The 18,098-nt window shown below is 39.3% G+C and overlaps 1 protein-coding gene across 1 annotated transcript in view; it reads right to left on the bottom strand.

The window, feature by feature from the left end:
• Positions 1 to 18,098, bottom strand: part of LOC106089478 (uncharacterized) — a 239,719-nt gene that overhangs the window by 24,932 nt on the left and 196,689 nt on the right. The window lies entirely within an intron of this gene.

The raw sequence follows: 18,098 nt of genomic DNA, 5'->3' as shown, positions 1-18,098 counted from the left end.
TGACCATCTATCACATGTTGTCCTTTGGGTCTGGTCCTGAAAACTTAGCTTACGTGTCCATAGAGACACATCCACAGATTCCAGTTTCCTTGGTAAAGTAGTTCCTAGTCTCGCAAGTTCGTCCGCTTAACAATTTGCTGGATATCTCTGTGGCCCGGCACCCAGAACAGGTGAATTTTGAGAGATCTGCGACAGTCGAGGTCGGTTTGTGTGTTCAAAAATGCGTTATCCAGGGATTTAATGGCGATTATCCAGGGATTTAATGAGAAGATATTTAAAGCCATTCCAAAACTTCCTAAAAGCCCACCGTGTCGTCTACTTTGGAACCATCCGTGTAGAAGTCTATGTAACTACTATTACCAGCGATATCGTAGTTCCAATAGATTCTATCAAGAATTAATCTTACTTTCGCTCTACAAGGCTAAGTTAAAGAGAAATGGCCATTTTCAATTTTTCTAAGGAAAAATTATTTTTTTGACCGATTCTCGTAAATTTGTCGAATTTTTTAAAGTGGTCACGATCACTTTTTATCCACGAGGCTTAGTTAAGGAGATATCGTCATTTTAATAAATAATAATACCATCGTTTGGATCCGGTTGACTATTGAACAGTGGATGGACTTTCGAAGCACCGTCCACCAGAACGCAACACCATAAAGCACGGCACGGGATAGCTGTCAGCACCACACAGGCTGGAACATTGAGGTCCGATTTGTGTGGTGTACATTGCTGTCACGAGAAGCTTAGCTGCGAGCTACCAGGCGCATCCACAGGTTGTGAATAGTGGAATGCTCCATCTGGAGTAGCTGTAACAGCAGTAGCGGATAATCAGAGGTATCGTGCGGAGAGTCTCAGTGAGAGGTCGGGTGGCACCGGTTCTTGTACAAATACTGAGTGGCTATGATGCTCCATATGACAAGACGAGTTATTGGCGCCTTTAAATCAACAATGGGCATCCAGTTCCCACGAAACTTTATCTCCTCTCAAGGAGAGGGGTTCCACTGCAGGTAACTTGTATCTCCTGCTGAAAAGAACTACTTCTGTCTTGCACGGATTTACGCCTAGATCATTTTCGATAGTCCACTTCGCTATCGCACGTAGAGCTTCTTGAATTATAATTCTAAAAGTGCCGGGAAACTTCCCAACACCCTGCCATCAGGAGGACCTTCAGTGCCGCCGAATCGGTCTTACAATGGTGGAAATTTATTTGCAGAAACTGGACCATAGTCAGGATTCAGAACTTCCACCACCGCTGGTTAGCCTCGTCTTCTGGGTCCGCAAGGAGTTCATCCTCACAAAATTCGTTCGAACTTGTCATGATGAGTTTCCCTACGCATTCAGGGACAGCTGAGAAAGCAGTGGTACCACTCTTCCTCAGGGCAGAGGACACTAGGGATGTGGACGTTTCCTCCTTAGATGCTTCACTAGCTGCTGCTGTCGCAGTACCTTTTGAGTTTGTCCTTCCCCGCTGTCGCACACCTTGAGCCCAATCCAACCGCATGACCCACCCACATAGGGCTTGTCGGGTCCCGTTTCGTCGCCTTCCTCTCCTGTTCCGATCGTGGCCAGTCTCCTGCAATCCTTCAGACTTTGGTTCCTCAGACAAGTGTTCAGCAACAACTGCTGAGTCATCTGAATCCACAACCCCACCACTTCTGTAGACCTTCAGCTTCAACTTGTTTAATCCGTAGGACCCAACTACATTATACTTGTTGACGTCTGGGAGACAGCTGGAGTTTTGTACCAATACTGCATGTTTCCTGTCGCCATCAGCCCCATCCAATCTACCAATCTTCCAGTCGGTGGGTGAAAGATTGGGATTACACTCCCTTAGTCCTCCAAGTATTGATTCAGGATCTGAAGGAATCCTTGGAATCCAAGCATGTGCCATTGGTTGAGAAGGAATATCTTCCTTCTTGACTAGATCCAGTGTGGCACCTGGCCAGATCTCACCAATCCTTTTTAGCGCACAACGATACATTTCAATTGAGCGATGATCCCCGAAGGCAACCAGCATTTTCGCAGACTGGAGGAGGCCCAGGTATTTCCGTAAGAACATACGGAGTATACAGATGACAGTCCATTGACTATCCCACTATAATTGTTTCTAGGTATGCAGCCTTGTTCTTCTCCCTTGTTGACAACTACCATCACCATGCTATCCTTAGCGACATTAGCAAAGGTCCTTGGTCCCATATTACTATTGTTCGCCTTAATTCTCTTGGACATGGGATGCCACCAGGTGACCGCCGTCTCTTTTCTGACTGCGGTGCCGTTTTCGAATCTAGCCATGTAGCCTTTGGTGTAGGACGTTCAGCGAATCTCCGAGTACAATTTAGTGAGAGTCTTAGTATCATTCACACCAAGCCTCTCAATAAACTTGAGAGCGATGCGCTTTCTATATTTCAACCTCTTCAAGAGTGTGTTCGTTTGCAGGGGAGTACCAATGGCCTAGGCAAATTATAGGCAAGCGAAGAAAGAAAAGGTTCGGACTTGTCCTTAAGGTTGGATCCAGGTTTTTTTGTCAGAAGCACCTGCTGACCAGTCGTCTGTCGGCTATTGAAGCCTGGAGCTGCCGTTCCACCAGTAGAGGTTTCAGTAGCAAACAACATGCTACGGCTTGATACCACCATCGCAGCTGTCCTAAGCCTACTCCCGGGCTCTAGATCTGCCGCTCCACTGGAAACAGACCCAGATCATCAACCGCGTAATGGATACCAATATCGTAGCTATCCTTGAGTGACTTAAATTTGTCTTCCAAAAATAATGATCTATTACGAGTTTCAGAAAAATTCTTGCGGAGCGAAATAACAGAACATGTGGAGCGGACGTTTCAACGGTTCAAACGAGAATTCTAGCGTAGCAGTAACGCAGCTGAAAATAACAAGGCAGCACGAACCAATGGGTTACCATCTAAACTTATTTGGGCCCAAGAATGAAGCCAGAGCAACCTCACCCGGTTCAAGAACAAGAAGTCAGCTAGAGCCAACGGTTTACTATTTGACGAGTTAAAACCAATGGCGCCACTCATACGAAGCATACGCATCGTCACGTCTGCGCAATCTGTAAGAAGAATGTTTATCCGATGATCGGAAAGGAGAGACAATACACTGACGACAACAAGGATATCCAAAATCCCATATCCGAAGAAGGTATAGTCATAACCCAAGTGAAAAACAACACGGCGAGAGGAGCCGATAGATTCCCAACTGGACTATGTTTGATTGTAGCGACACGCTGATAAGGCTTATTCATCAGCTTTATTGCTCAATGTGGCTAGAAGAATGCATACTAAACGCCTGGGACCGGAGCATAATATGTTCCATAAACAAAAAGCAGGACAAGAAAGTGCGTGTCAACTAAAAGGGAATAAGTTTCCGTTCCATCGGACGAGAATGAGATTGTCTAAGTTTAGGTCTAAGTTTAGATATAGTTTCTTTAATCTTTTTACCCTCTAGAGGGCGTAATTCTTATGCGATTTGGATGAAATTCCGATTTGGATGGCTTCTATTGTAATTTTTTAGTTTCTGTCCATTTAAGAAAATCGTGCAAACAACTTGACGAATGCGTTCATGGTGGAGGGTATATAAGATTCGGCCCAGCCGGACTTAATATGCGTTTGCTTGTTTTTACTACAAAGCCGCTCACTTTTACTCTCTAACACCTTTTTTTCAAACTCATGGTCGGAAAATAAGTCCTTTTTGGAGGAGTTTTGTTGTTGGGATAGCCCTTTAGGCATTTCGCCCCTATTTGCCACGTGTTTGCCATGCTCGGCAAATATGCCCGCGCGTAGAGCTTCATTAAGTATACCTCCAAGGCTTTCGTCAAACTTTGTCCTAATATTCTATCAAATGTTGATCCCATTATAACCCACTGTGCCTAAATAAAGCACATGAACTCCCTGTTGCATGTTATGATTTTAAACAAACTCGAAAAAATGTGTTGTTTTTTTTTTTGATATCTCCACGTTTACATTGGCACATGGCAAGAAAACACATCGGAGATGCGATATATTAAAAAATAACAACCCAAAGCATCATTTACTCCGAAAAGGAAATTAAAACAGATTTACGTTCTAAAAATACCAGCAGGTAGGGAGCGGATTAGACACTCCACAAGCATTAGCTACCAAATGCATGCATTTCGCTTGCCAACGCTTGCCAACGCTTTCAATGTGATTTTAATGCCTCAAAAAAAAAAGCGCCTAAATTATGTAGAAAATCGCCTTTATTTTAAACTAAGAAAAATATTCCAAATGAGTTTTGAAATAAAATAAATCTTGAACTTGACTTTGATGTTTCAATAGCCCCCCATCCATAACCAACAACAGCTGATGACGCTCGCTCCCCACTTGGCGGCTACTGGTGTTTCAATATGGAAAATATATCAATAGAAACGCTTTGTTCGGGAGCTGTTATTGCTGCTGCTGCTGCTGCTACTCACTCTGCTGCAATGCTACTGCAGCACATGTCATTTATTTTTGTTTTGTGCTATGAGACATTACCGCCAGTAAGTGAAACATGACATCAGAATTATATAGCAAAGCACGCTTAATTTCTGAATGGTGGGACGGAGTGACGGAGATGGGGTTTATAGTCTTGGCTGGCAATAAATTTCACATAAACATGTGTACACTGTACACAGTTCTACAAACAATCAATGGTGAGTAAATTTAGATAATTCTTACCATTGGTGAGCAAAGATATGACTGCCATTTGTTTGATTGATCCAATTGTGGGAACCATTGGCATTAAACTGCATATGTTTGCGGTTTCGATAAAGCGAGCCATGTTTGGTTTTCTATACCCTACACCACCCCGGGGCATTAAAACTTTGGTCATTAGTTTGCAATGCTAAGAAGGAAGAGAGCTTGACCCATTGATAAGTACACTAATCGGCTTAGAATCATCGATTTAGCTATGTCCGTCTGTCCGTCCATGTATTATTGTGAACAAGTACGGGTCGTACTTGTTGTTCGATTGCCATGCAAGTTTTTGACAAAAATCAGATCAGATTAAGATACAGCTCCCACAAATATCTTTCATCCAATATGACTCTTTAAGGCTGTGGCGATAGACACAATTTAGGTCCTATCGTAACAAAATCTTACAAGCTTCTCTTTGATACTAGAATAGGTATGCAAAATTAAAGTCTAACTATTGGGTTGCCCAAAAAGTAATTGCGGATTTTTCATATAGTCGGCGTTGACAAATTTTTTCATAGCTTGTGACTCTGTAATTGCATTCTTTCTTCTGTCAGTTATCAGCTGTTACTTTTAGCTTGCTTTAGAAAAAAAGTTTAAAAAAGTATATTTGAATAAAGTTCATTCTAAGTTTTATATTTTTAAAAATCCGCAATTACTTTTTGGGCAACCCAATAGATTTCAAATTAAGATCTATGTATAAAAAGCAGTATTTAGACTCGTTGGTGTGGTGTGTTATATAGTCGGCTCCGCTTGACTTTTGCCTTTTCTTAAAAATACCCTCCACCATAGGATGGGGGTATACTAATTTCGTCATTCTGTTTGTAACTTCTCGAAATATTCGTGTGAGACCTCATGAAGTACAAATATTCTTGATCGTCGTGACATTTTATGTCGACCTAGCCATGTCCGTCCGTCTGTCTTTCGAAAGCACGCTAACATTTGAAGGAGTAAAGTAGCCGCTTGAAATTTTGCACAAATACTTCTTATTAGTGTAGGTCGGTTGGGTTTGTAAAGGGGCCATATCGGTCCATGTTTTGATATAGCTGCCATATAAACCGATCTTGGGTCTTGACTTCTTGAGCCTATAGAGGGCGCAATTCATATACGATTGGAATGAAATTTTGCGCGACGTGTTTTGTTATGATATCCCACAACTGCGACAAGTATGGTTCAAATCGGTCCATAACCTGATATAGCTGCCATATAAACCGATCTTGGGTCTTGAATTTTTGAGCCTATAGAGGGCGCAATTCTCATTCGATTTTACTGAAATGTTGCACATGGTGTTTTGGTATTACTCTCAACAACTGCGCTAAGTATGGTTCAAATCGGTCCAAAATCTGAAATAGCTGTCATATAAACCGATCTTGGATCTTGACTTCTTGAGCCAAAAGAGCGCGCAATTCTCATCCGATTTGGCTGAAATTTTGCATGAGGTTTTCTGTTATGACTTCCAATAACTGTGCTAAGTATGGCGCAAATCGGTATATAACCTGATATAGATGCCATATAAATAGATCTGGTATCTTGACTTCTTGAGCCTCTAGAGGGCGCAATTCCCATCCGATTTGGCAGAAGTTTTGTACAATGTATTCTCCCATGTGTGTTCAATATGGTCTGAATAGATCTATAGCTAGATATAGGTCCCATATATGCTAAGTATGGCGCAAATCGGTATATAACCTGATATAGCTGCCCTATAAACCGATCTTGGGTCTTGACTTCTTGAGCCTCTAGAGGGCGTAATTCATATACGATTGGAATGAAATTTTGCACGACATGTTTTGTTATGATGCCCAACAAATGTGCCAAGTATGGTTCAAATCGGTCCATAACCTGATATAGCTGCCATATAAACCCATCTTGGGCCTTGAATTCTTGAGCCTCTAGAGGGCGCAATTCTTATCCGATTGGAATGAAATTTTGTACGACGTGTTTTGTTGTGATATTCAACAACTGTGCCAAGTATGGTTCAAATCGGTCCAAAACCTGATATAGCTGCCATATAATCCGATCTTGGGTCTTGACTTCTTGAGCCTCTAGAGGCCGCAATTCTTATCCGATTGGAATGAAATTTTGCATGACGTGTTTTGCTATGACTTCAAACAACTTTGCTCAATTAGGTTCAAATCGGTTCATAACCTGATATAGCTGCCATATAAACCGATCTGGGGACTTGATTTCTTGAGCTTCTACAGGGCGCAATTCCTATCCGATTTGGCTGAAATTTTGCATGACGTGTTTTATTATGACTTTCAACCACTGTGCCAAATAAGGTTCAAATCGGTCAATAACCTGATATAGCTGCCATATAAACCGATCTGGGATCTTGACTTCTTGAGCCCATAGAGGTCGCAATTATTATCTGATTTGCCTGAAATTTTGTACGACGGATCCTCTCATGACCATCAACATACGTGTTTATTATCGTCTGAATCGGTCCATGATACAGTTCCCATATAAATCGATATCCCTATTTTACTTCTTGAGCGCCCAAAGAGCGCAATTCTTATTCAAATTGGCTGACATTTTACACAGGTCTCCAACATATAATTTAATTGTGGTCCGAATCGGACTATATCGTGATATCGCTCTAATAGCAGAGCAAATCTCTTATTTTATCCATTTTTTGCCTAAGAAGAGATGCCGCGAAAATAACTCGACAAATGCGATCCATGGTGGAGGGTATATAGGATTCGACCCGGCCGAACTTAGCACGCTTTTACTTGTTTATTTTGAGATGTAGAAAGAGATAAAAAAGATTTTATTTTGTTTAGATTACTATAATGAGTCGGATTTCCATTTCCGTCTTAACAACAAGAAATATGCTGATCTAAGGGAAAATATTTAATAGTGGTTTTAAATTAAAGGGGGGATTGGCTAAAGGGTAATGGAGAACAGAGATGTTTATTGTACGTATAATCTCATATTATTGTTTAAGGAAGCCTCAAACGCACAGTATGTCACAAATAGTTATTGCTTTATTGATCCATTCCAAACATTGAAGCCTTTTGGAACAACAGCTAAAGTTGGGCAGACTTTACGAAAGTCTTCCTAGAACCAACGGTGCGCATGCAATAAAAAAGTCGAAATATGTCTGTGATTTTTGAATGGTTATCAGTAGGTATTTATAAAACTTCTAAAGCACACGGGCGGTCACCGTGGCGCTGAGGTTATCATGTCCGCCTATCGCACTGAACTTCTGGATTCGAATCCTGGCGAAAAATTTAGAAATTATTTTCAGGGATGGTTATCCTGCTCCTATCACTGAGCTTTAAAAAAAAATATTCCCGATGTTCCTTGATTGAATACTCAAGGGTAAAATTGCAATTTTGGTTGTCCTGCACTTTTGCTGACGATATTTGTGAAGTCTTTAGCCATGTAAAACTTCGCAATATGTAGATGGGGCTTGAAATAGGACTGAATTTGGAAAATGGCCCTAACCTTGCAGTGCCGTAATAAGACCAATGTAAACATATAGATGGACCATGATGGGGAACAGGACAATATAAGGACCGGATTGGTATAAGCAAGACGATAAGAATCACGCCTATTAGGACCCTGGAGAAAATTCTGCATATCCAACCAATAGACATGCATATTAAGTTCTGGTATATGGCAACTAAATCCATGTTGTACAACGATTCGAATTCAATGTCACGACCATTGAAAGTCATAACAGAATACACATAACAGATAACAAATGCGGTATCTAGGAGCTCAATATGGCAAATCGGGAGATCAGTTTATATAAGGGCTAAATCAGGTCATACACCAATTTGGACCATACTTGGCAAGATCTTTTGAACTCGTAACAGAACACTAAGTGAACACTCTCAGCTCAATCGTTTAATAATTGCCGCTTATAGGGGCTGAAGAAGTCAATAGGAAGGACCACTTAATGTGGGAGCTATTTTAAAATTCTAAAGCGACCCCCAACGACCTACATCAATAAGAAGTAACTGTGCAAAATTTTAAGCGGCTTTAGACCGTCTGTCCTTCCGGACATTGCGCCCTCTAGAGGCTCAAGAAGTCAAGATCCCAGATCGGTTTATATGGCAGCTTTATCAGGATTTCTGCCGATTTGCGCCATACTTAGCTCAGTTATTGGAAGTCATACCGAAACAACTCCTGTAAAATTTCAGCCAAATCGGATGAGAATTGAGCGCTCTATTGGCTCAAGAAGTCAAGATCCAAGATCGGTTTATATGACAGATATACCAGATTATGAACCGATTTGAATCATACTTAACACAGTTGTTGGAAGTGATACCAAAATACTACGTGCAAAATTTCAGACAAATCGGATAAGAATTGCGCCCTCTAGAGGCTCAAGAAGTCAAGACGCAAGATCGGTTTATATGGCAGCTATATCAAAACATGGACCGATTTGGCCTATTTACAATCCCAACCGACCTACACTAATAAAAAGTATTTGTGCAAAATTTGAAGCGCTTAGCTTTACTCCTTCGAAAGTTAGCGAGCATTCGACAAACAGACGCACGGACAGACGGACGGACAAGGCTAAATCGACTTGACATAATTTTAGACTATGGCAAAATGGGTCTCCAATGAAAGGTATTTGTAAGAAGAGCACGAATCTTATATTAACTTTGGGGAACAAGTATTCCCCCTTTAACACCCCCAAATAGGGCGTATTTACGAATATGGCAAGAGTGGGCTCATATAAAAGTTTGTTAAGAGTTGTGCACATATCTGTTACTTTTTTCAGGCCCAAGTCTCTGAGTGGCCGCCCCACTCCTTAGGCATCTCCCCCCAAACCGAACATATTTGTCAACTATTGTAATATGTGGCTAAAATGAAAATTATTTGGGAGTAGACCTCGAATCTGATCTCAACATTTGGGACCAAGTGTCTAGAGACCCCCGCACCCACATAACACACCAAAAAAGGCGTATTTGCTGACCTGAACAATATGGGGCTCCAATAAAAGGTATTTGAGAGTAAAACAAATTGCTGCCATTTTTCGGAGGCTCAATGAAATGTTTGCTGGGAGGTCCCATTCCCAAAATCCCAAGAGGAATATGAAAAGGAAACTAAAATGGCCTTAAACCCTCCGAGCGATCTCATAGACCAATCAAAGATCATATATGATACATATAAAGACATTAAAGAGTAACATGCTGTTAGTTTAGCGACATACATACATACAGTGGCACAGATACTTCTAACGGGTGATTTTTTAAGAGCTATAGGAAAGCTCTTAATGCATAAAATTCAGAAAACGCATGAAATGTTTATTTGAATCGATACTACGGTCCATGTAATTTAATGGTTGACCGTGACTGCCCTTCAAATGGTCCATTCGCTTAGTCAAATTTTGGCTTACTCCTTCCAATATTTCGGTTGTTAGCTCACGAATAAATGCTTCAATGTTGTCTTCCAATGCGCCAATTGAAGCGGGCTTATCTGCATAGACATAAGCTTTAACATAGTTAAATCGCACGATCTAGGCGTCCAATTGATCGGTCCCGAACGTGAATAAAATGTTTACCGAACTCGCCTCGCAATAAGTACAGACGTTACGTTACGTTTGCTGTGTGGCATGTGACACCGTCTTGTTGAAACCACATGTCATGCAAATCTCTTGCCTTTTGGGCAAAAAAAGTCGGATATCATCTCACTGTAGCGCTCACCATTCACAGTTACGTTACGATTCGCATCATCTTTGAAGAAGTGCGGTCCAATGATGCCACCAGCCTGTAAACCGTGTCAAACTGTGACTTTTTCTTGTAATACTTCTGGCTGATTTTCACTCCAAAATCGATAATTCTGCTTATTTACATACCCATTGAGCGAAAAATGGGCTTCATCCATAAAATTGAAGAAGCGCCCGACAAACTCTCCTAACAGAGCACTCATTTTGATAATAAAATTCAATAATTTGCAAGCGTTGTACGTTTGTAAGACGATTCATGGTTAAATTATAGACCAAACTGAGGATGCTTGAAAACAAAACACGAAATGTGCGTAAGCTGTTTAAGCTAGTGTTGACAAAAAGATAACAGCTAAAAAACCACCCTATACTTTGTAGAGTCGAAAATGGCTATTTCGATATGTTGAAAACACAATGACTAAATGATGAATATACACCCTATCATATGGTGGTGTGTACAAAAGCTATTTCCACACAAAAAAAAGTTCTCCGCTGGGTACTTGGACCCAAATTTTAATACCATATTCGTTTTCTGGTCTCCAATACCTTTCATTTGATACCCTTATTGTGCCCATCGGACCACTTTCGGATATGGGTGGCGTTTTTGGGGTAAGGGGGAGGGTCCTCCTCCACCCGATATCTAAAAATTATATAGCCTATGTTTCCTTCCAGACAAACGTACACAATCTATGAAAATTTTAAGAAAATCGGTTCAGCCAAGTATCATATAGTCATAAAGGGTCAAATGGCGTTTTTGAGGGGTGGCATGACCCCCTATACTTCGATCTGATTTTGTATGCCAGATTCGAAATCTACCCGAATACCTTTCATTTCAGTCCCATATTGAAATGACTGTTTGGGGGAGTTTCGGGGTTGGCGCGACCCGATGGGTACTTAGACTCAATGTTAATGCCATTTTCGTATTCTACTCTCCAATACCTTTCATTTTATACTTATATTGTCCCAATCGGTCCACTTATGATTTTGGGTTGTGTTTTTCAGATACCGAAAAATTATATAGCCTATGTTTCTTTCCAGAGCAACCTACACAATATGCCAACATTTCGGGAAAATCTGTTCTGCCGTTTTTCAGTCTATACGGAACAAACAAACCGAGTCCCTTATATCCGTGATTGGCTAATGTGCGCATTTTGGGATTTTTTAGGGGGGCAGATTGACCCCCTATACTACGACATGAATTTGTAAGCCAGATTCCCGCATACTTTTCATTTGATATCCATATTGTCCTTATCGGCAGATTTGTGATTTTGGGTGGTGTTTTGGGGTAACGGTGGAGGGTCCGCCCCCTTCCGTTATCAATAAATTATAAAGCCTATTTCTACTTCCTGACCATATTCGTAATCTACTCCCGAATACCTTTCATATGAGTCCCATATTATCATGATCATCAAATAAACCTTTTTTAAGAAGTTTTGGGGCTGGGGCGGGCCCCAAGGTACTTGGACCCTACTTTTATTATGAAATTCGTACTCTACTCTTGAATACCTTTTATTTGAATCCCATATTGTCCCGATCGCTCCACTTTTATTTTTGGGTAGTACTTTTGGGATAAGGGGAGGGTCCGCCCCCCTCCCGATATCAAAAAATTATATAGGCTATGTTTCCTTCCAGGCTAACCTACACAATCTGTGAAAATTTCAAGGTAATCGGTTCAGCCGTTTTTGAGTCTATACGGAACAAACAAACAAACACAAATTGAATTTTATATATATAAGATACCCTCCACCATAGAATGGGGGAATACTAATTTCGTCATTCTGTTTGTAACTCCTCGAAATATTCGTCTCAGACCCATAAGGTATAAATATTCTGGATCGTGATGACATTTTATGTCGATCTAGCCATTTTATGTCGATGTCCGTCCGTTCGTCCATCCGTCCGTTCTGTCTGCCTGTCTGTCGGAAGCACTCTAACTTTCGAAGGAGTAAAGCTAGCCGCTTGAAATTTTGCACAAATACTTCTTATATGTGTAGGTCAGTTGGGATTGTAAATGGGCCATATAGGTCCATGTTTTGATATAGCTGCCATATAAACCAATATTAGATCTTGACTTCTTGAGCCACTTCAGGGTGCAATTTTTATCCGATTTGGCTGAAATTTTGTATGAGGTTTTTTTATGATTTTCAACCACTGTATTAAGTATGGTTGAAATTGGTCCATAACCTAATATAGGTGTCATATGAACCGATCTGGGGTCTTGACTTCTTGAGCATCTAGATGGCACAATTCCTATCTGATTTGGCTGAAATTTTGCATGAGGTGTTTTGTTATGATTTCCAACAACAGTGTCAAGTACGGGTGAAATCGGTCCATAACTTGATATAGCTAACGTATAAACCGATCTAGAATCTTGACTTCTTGAGCCACTAGAAGACGTAATTCTCATCCGATTTAGCTGAAATTTTCAATGATGGGTTTTGTTATAATTTCCAACAACTGTGCTAAGTACGGGTGAAATCGATGCATAACCTGATATAGCTGTCATATAAACCGATCTGGGGTCTTGACTTCGTGTGCCTTCCGAGGGCGCAAATCCTATGCGATTTTGCTAAAGTTTTGAACTAAGTGTTTAGTTATGACTTTCAACAACTGTGCAAAGTATGGTTCAAATCGGTCCATAACCAGATATAGCTGGCATGTAAACCGATCTGGGATCTTGACTTTTTGAGCCTCTATAGGTCGCAATTATTATCTGATTTGGGTGAAATTTCGTACAACGGCTTCTCCCATGACCTTCAACATACGTTTCAAAAATGGTCTGAATCGGTCTATAACCTAATACGGCTCCTCCATAAAACGATCTCCCTATTTTACTTTTTGAGCCCCAAAGGGCAAAATCTTTATTCGATTGGGCTGAAATTTATACAATGACTTCTGGTGTGGTTTCCAACATTTATTCCATTATGATCCGAATCGGACCATAACTTGATAGAGCTCCAATAGCATAGCAAAAAAAAAGAACTTGACAAATGCGATTCATGGTGGAGGGTATATAAGATTCGGCCCGACCGAACTTAGCTTTTACTTGTTAAGAATACAACATTGATAATATTTTCGCATAATCAAAATTAATTTGGTCTAAAATTGCTTTTGATTATTTTTGCCTGCTTTGTTGTGTGAAATTTACGGATGAATCATTTGATTTGCTTCTCAGAATTTCAACTTAAACTCTAACAATGCAAATTTTTATTAATTCAAATGTTTGTCTTATCATATAAAGTTTTCATCATCTGTTCTCAAGTGCAATTGAATTTATTTTTAGACAGTGGTAAAATTGCTTGAACTAGTTTTGTTTAAACATAAAACCAAAAGAGAATAGTTAAAGTGGAGAAAGGTTGACTTTGTGATGCCATACATCATTCGCGTTGACCATAAGAAATGTGAAATGTGTAAAGAAGAAATATGCCCTCTAGGTATTCAAGACATTTCTTCCTTTCTTCCTGAGTTAGGCGGTTCTGAACTACGTGTCGCTATTCATAACCTCTTAAATAACATGGCTGGGATTATAAAGCAGCAGATTATAAAGATAATCACCTTTGAAGAAGTTTTCTGATGTACTTCCGAAAATTCGAAACAATGTGTTCAGCAGACATGCTAACCTAGCCGTCACACTGGCCCCCAGTTATTAAAGTAGTTATAAATGTGAGTCTTATTTCATCCATCAAAATATGATCCAAATTTTATACCGGCAGCTCTAAACGGAAGCCTAAATTAATATTTCCATTTGTTGCAAACAGACTGACGACCACAACAGTCTTACAGTGAAAGGCAAATAACCGGCACTGCAGTAGCGGCATAAGTAACAATCAACAAGCCTCTCTGGATGTCGTTTAATGTACGTAAATATCACATTGACATGTTAATTGAGTTATACAAATCTTCCCATGACTGTGAAAAAATAAAAATATAATACCAGCAATTTATTATTTTTTTCTTAACCCATTAAATCCTGACCCTCAATAACTTGTCCGATTTTGACAAAATTTTATATATGAAGCATTCTCTGGAAAAAAAGCCACTTAAAGCAGTAGCAATGTGTTAAGTGCCGAAGTTTGGATACTCATCACAATGGATATATTAATCATCCTATTTTATTATAACTCCACTACCACATATATTAGTTATATAGAGGCTAGTCTGGATCATATTTCATTCAGTTCCCGAGAACCCGGTCAGACGGGTTCTTAGACTCCAATTTGTATGCCATATTCGTATTCTACTCTCCAATACCTTTCATTTGCTACCTATATTGTCCCCATCGATCAACTTTTGATTTTGAGTTGTTTTTTTTTGCATAAGGGGGAGGGTCCGTCCCCCTTACGAATCGGCTGAACCGATTTTCTTAAAATTTTCATAGATTATGTACGTTTGTCTGGAGGGAAACATAGGCCATATCATTGTTAGATATCGGGTAGAGGCGGACCCTCCCCCTTACCCCAAAAACGCCACCCATATCCGAAAGTGGTCCGATGGGCACAAAAAGGATATCAAATGAAAGGTATTGGAGTTCAGAAAAGGAATATGGTATTAAAATTTGGATTCAAGTACCCAGCGGGCCCCCCAACCCCAAAATTCCTCTAAACAGATAAATACGAAGCTCATGTCAATATGGGACTCAAATGAAAAGTATTAGGCAGTAGATTACAAATATGGCCCATCCCCAAATAGCCACCAATGGGCATATAGCCAATCATGGATATATGGTACTCAAATGAAAGATATTAGGGAGTAGGGAGTATTACGAATATGACATTAAAATTTGCATTCAAGTCTAGGTGGCGCTTTTCCTCCTAAAGATACGTCAAATAGGTTATTTGACCCATTATGTCAAAATGGGACTCAAATGAAAGGTAGTTGAGAGTAGACAACGATTTTGATATCCACTTGGCTCCAAGTGTTTTGGAGTACGCCCTAAGCACCCCCTAAACTGAGCTTCAGTTCCTTCTGGAATAAAGAACGAATTTGATATCTATTTCCAGTGCAAAGTGCCGGTGGCCGCTCCAGCCCCAAAACACCCTCCAAACGGTTCATATTTACCGTCCATGGCAATATGGGGTCAAATCAAAGGGATTTGGAAGTGCAGCACGAATTTGATATCCATATTTGAGTCGAAATATCTGAGGTGCCATCCCTCCCCCTTATGAGAACATTACCCTAGGAAGAACATTACCACCAGGAATCGAGAAGGGGCAAACTCTCACACACCAATGAGTGCTATCCGATACAAGTTTAAATTCAATGATAAGGGACCTGTTTTGAAAGTCGAATCCGAACGGCGTCCCGCAGTGCGACATCTTTTTGGGGAAAATTTTTTAAATGACCATGCATGGCAATGTACCTCGCAAATGTCGTGAACATTAAGAGAGGATAAACACCGCTTTGTCCGATGTTCTCGCCAGGATTCGAACGCGTTCAGCGTTATAGGCTACAATGGCTCGAATTTGATATCCACATTCAGGGTGAAGTGTCGCCACCTTAAAAAGATATGAGAGAGAGTTAAAGAAGGCGCAGCGAAGCGGACCGGCTCAGCCAGTATTTTAATATCTTCCGATCTAAACCATATATGGATCAGATGTCGGGAAGCTTTTAAAAACTCACTGGGTTTCATACTCTAAAACGGCAGATCGGTCTATATATAGTCCGATCTGAACTTTATTTGGATCGGATGGCGGGAGGTTCAAAACAAATCACTATTTCAATTCAGGTAATAAATATAGCTTTTATGAACATCGAATTTTCATAGAAATTTTAATGAACATCGAATTTTCATAGAAAATTTGATGAACAGCGAATTTTAATAGAAAATTTGATGAACATCGAATTTTCATAGAAAATTTGATTAACATCGAATTTTCATAGAAAATTTGATTAACATCGAATTTTCATAGAAAATTTGATTAACATCGAATTTTCATAGAAAATTTGATCGACATCGAATTCTCATAGAAAATTTGATGAACATCGAATTTTCATAGAAAATTTGATGAACATCGAATTTTCATAGAAAATTTCATGAACATCGAATTTTCATAGAAAATTTCATGAACATCGAATTTTCATAGAAAATTTGATGAACATCGAATTTTCATAGAAAATTTGATGAACATCGAATTTTCATAGTAAATTTGATCAACATCGAATTTTCATAGAAAATTTGATGAACATCGAATTTTCATAGAAAATTTGATGAACATCGAATTTTCATAGAAAATTTGATCAACATCGAATTTTCATAGAAAATTTGATCAACATCGAATTTTCATAGAAAATTTGATGAACATCGAATTTTCATAGAAAATTTCATGAACATCGAATTTTCATAGAAAATTTGATGAACATCGAATTTTCATAGTAAATTTGATCAACATCGAATTTTCATACAAAATTTGATCAACATCGAATTTTCATAGAAAATTTGATCAACATCGAATTTTCATAGAAAATTTGATCAACATCGAATTTTCATAGAAAATTTGATGAACATCGAATTTTCATAGAAAATTTGATGAACATCGAATTTTCATAGAAAATTTGATGAACATCGAATTTTCATAGAAAATTTGATGAACATCGAATTTTCATAGAAAATTTGATGAACATCGAATTTTCATAGAAAATTTGATGAACATCGAATTTTCATAGAAAATTTGATGAACATCGAATTTTCATAGAAAATTTGATGAACATCGAATTTTCATAGAAAATTTGATGAACATCGAATTTTCATAGAAAATTTGATCAACATCGAATTTTCATAGAAAATTTGATGAACATTATTATTGGCAACAGCTTTGTACAAATAAATAAATACAATATTTACCTATACTCCTGGCATAGAATAATAGCACATCACTTTGTAAAATAGAACATACCTGAAATAAAAAATAAATAACAATTATTTTAGTGCTTAAGCTTTTCTAAAAAAGATTTTTTGCAATTAAAATAAAAATTTGTTAAAACGTTGTTTTTCATGCATTTCATTCATTGTACGATAGGTGGATATTTTTTTCACCCTTAGTCTATCAAAAGATCTTCTCAAAATTTTGCAATAGGAGCCTCAATTATAATCTGATTTGGTTGAAATTTGGATCAAAGACTTGTGTTATGACTTCCAACATCCATGCCAAGTATGATCCGAATCGTTCTATAAACAGATACAGCCCCCATATAAACCGATCCCCGGAATTGATGTCTTGAGCCCTTAGAAGCCACAATTTTCATCCGATTTGGCTGAAATTTGAAGCAAAGACTTGTGTTATGACTTCCAACATTCATGCCAAGTAAAATCATAGTCGGTCTATAAACTGATATAACTACCATATATACCGATCCCCTGATTTAAGTTATTGAGCCCCTAGAAGCCTCAATTTTCATCTGATTTGGCTGAACATTGGAGAAAAGACTTGTGTTATGACTTCCAACATCCGTGCCGAGTACTATCCTAGTCGTCTATAGCTGATATAGCCCCCACATTCACGCAAATAATGATTGGAATCGGTATTAAACAGCTACAATCCCCATCTACCCCGATCCCCTGATTTGACTCCTTGAGCCCCGAGTAGCCTCAATTTCCATCCTATTTGGTTGAACATTGGAAGAAAAGACTTGTGTCATGACTTCCAAAATCCGTGCCGAGTACTATCCTAGTCGTCTATAGCTGATAAAGCCCCCATATAAACCGATTCCGGGATTTGAC

This window comes from Stomoxys calcitrans, chromosome 3 (assembly GCF_963082655.1).
Source record: "Stomoxys calcitrans chromosome 3, idStoCalc2.1, whole genome shotgun sequence".
NCBI classification, from domain to species: Eukaryota; Metazoa; Arthropoda; class Insecta; order Diptera; family Muscidae; genus Stomoxys; species Stomoxys calcitrans.
Note: the sequence above shows the minus strand (reverse complement) of the source record. Positions and strands in the feature narration are given on the sequence as shown.